We start from the raw sequence: 2836 nt of genomic DNA on the forward strand, positions 1-2836 counted from the left end.
GTGGGAGGAGTCGGAGGCAGCGGCAGTGTCGTCGGAGGCGCAGGGGGAGGAGCTGGTGGAGGAGGAGGAGGAGGTGGTGGAGGAGCGGGAGCAGAGGACTGGGAGGAGCAGCGGGAGAGGGACGCACCGCTCCGCCAGCTGGAGGCGGTGGCAGCCACGGACGGCGAGGACAGGGAAGGCGGGCGGGGCGCGCGCCATCGATAACCAGTACTCCTTCTTCTGAGCCAGGAGGAGGGGAAGAGGAAGAGATTGTGTTGCGTGCACGAACGTACGTACGCACGTACGTACGTACGTATGCGCAAAAGGGAGAGCGGTTGGAGGCGGCGTATATCATAGCCATTCATAACCAGTATTTTATTTTGTTAGCAGGACGGGAGGTTGAGCTACAGTGGGAAAAAAAGGGGTGGGGCGTAGGAAGCGGAGGAGACAGGAAGTACTAACACTATTAAACTTAAAAAAAGAAAAAAAACACACACACAAAGTGTCACGTGAGATTTTCTGGCGAGCAAGCTAGAAAGACAGACAGACAGACAGTGACTGACTGACAGACAGACAGAGAGAAGGGGAGGGTACTAAAAGCTAGCGCACAGAACGGTGAAGGCAACTTTAGAACACTAAAATAACGGTACACTAATTTTATTATTTTATTTCTTTTTTAAGACGAGCGCTTTTTTTGTTTTACCGGTACGCCTCACAAGCAAGGCCATGGTGTGCACAGATGACAGTTAACGCTTAATTTATACTCGGTTGCGTGCCGGTGTCGTGCCCCCCCCCCCCCCCCCCAAAAAGAAAAAAAAGCCGATCTGCAAACTCGCAACGCGTCGCACATAAGAGACACGTCGTCATCTTGGAGATCGGATATTTCCCGGCGCACGAAATGGACGCACAGCTAGGTACGAATCAGGCCTCGGTTTGCGAGCTTATAAAAGAAAACCCTGTGAAGCCAGCAGCAGTCCCCAGTACCTCACAGTGGTCCACACACACACACACACACACACACACACACACACACACACACACACACACACACACACACACACACACACACACACACACACACACACACACACACACACACACACACACACACACACACACGAGCTAGCTAGAAAGCCGACCATACCAGTGGCAAAATAGACTAGACTAGAAGCAGGCAGGAGAACATTTTTACCTCAGTCACTGTCAACAGCATCACTCTCTTTCCTCCCTCTCTTTCTCTCTCTCCGCTCATTTCTTGCTATACTTTATGACAGGGTGGGAAAAAACGAAGCGAACGCCGAAACTGGGAGAGATTTTCTTTTACAATTTTTCTTTCAAAAAGAAATTATTATTGATGGTACCAATAACAATAATGATGATGGAAAAAATAATAATAACAATAATAATAATTATAATGATGATGGTCGGAATAATAGTATTAATTTTATTTTTGTTTTTAAAGATCCCTTTTTTATTTTGTATGCTTGTACTCCGATAATGTGTAAACACTTTGTTTCCGTGCCCATCCATCCATCCTGTTTCAGTTGACATTTCTTTGTGCCTTTTCATTTTTTGTTTTGTTATTTTAAAGAATACAACAAAAGGAAAAAAAAACGCTATTATGCCTCATTCTCTAGTCTATTCCTCGCCTTCTCTCTCTCCCTCTGTCTGTCTCTCTCTCTCTCTCTCTCTCTCTCTCTCTCTCTCTCTCTCTCTCTCTCTCTCTCTCTCTCTCTCTCTCTCTCTCTCTCTCTCTCTCTCTCTCTCTCTCTCTCTCTCTCTCGCTGTCCTCTCATCAGCCCCTTCCTCCATTCATTTAAAAAAAGAAGAAGAAAAAAACACAGAAATAGCCAGACAAAAAGAAACCAACAAAACAAAAAAAGAAGAAAAGAAATCCCTACTTTTTCTACTTGTGCCTTTCTGTGTGTTGTTGTCTACTCTGCTCATTGGTCTTCATGTCACTCTGTCTTTCCTTTTGCCATTCAGTTCAGTGCTTTCCTGTTCATTTAAGCCTGAGTTATGCTCCGTCGTACGGCGAAAATAGCCGATCTACAAGCTCCAAACAAATGTCCCGTTGGACACACTAGGTATTGAGGTGTACCCTCCTAACCGGGGTCCCTCCCAGGGGTCTGTACTTGGCCTCCTCCTTTCTTTCTCCCCACCACGCCAAATCTCTTCGCCGAAAATAGCCGATCCACAAGCTCACAACAAGCCGGGGGGCTTGTAGATGTTAGGCGTGCGATGCTGCCATACGATGGAGTATAACTTCTTAAGATTTGTCGAACGGCCGCGTCCGCCACCAAAAACGACTGAATTATTTTTCCCCATCGGCCGACGCAGCCGTTCGACTTCACATTCTGTCACCCCGCACCCTTCTCTCCCATTTTCATCATTGTTACGTCTTTCTCTCTTTTTTTTTTTTTTTTTTGTTCTCTTTGTGCCATCATGTGTCATGTATTTGCCTGTATATGCACCTTTCCCATCATCATCATCATCTTCATCAACATCATCCCCAATCATGATCTGTGTCCTTCTCTCAGTTTTAAAACTCTTTGTGCCTTTCTCTCTCTCTTTTCTCTCTTTGCTGGGACCGTGTGTTGAGGGTGGGCCATGTTGTGCCCCACCCTGTGTGGTTAGTTTCAGGTACTACATTGAATTTAATGATAATGATATAATATAAATATAGTGAAACACTGTGGCCTCCTGTGTGCTTTTTTATTTCACCCCAGCCCTCTGCAATTACACGTTTTAGTTGTGAGAAGGTATCAAGATTTCTCACGGTTTTCTGTTTGGTAAAGTCTGCCTATAGATGGGTCATATAAAAATAAACTCCACTCAACGTTCACTGTAAAAATCA

The sequence above is a fragment of the Gymnoscopelus braueri genome (genome assembly GCF_963280865.1).
Source record: "Gymnoscopelus braueri genome assembly, chromosome: 13".
NCBI classification, from domain to species: domain Eukaryota; kingdom Metazoa; phylum Chordata; class Actinopteri; order Myctophiformes; family Myctophidae; genus Gymnoscopelus; species Gymnoscopelus braueri.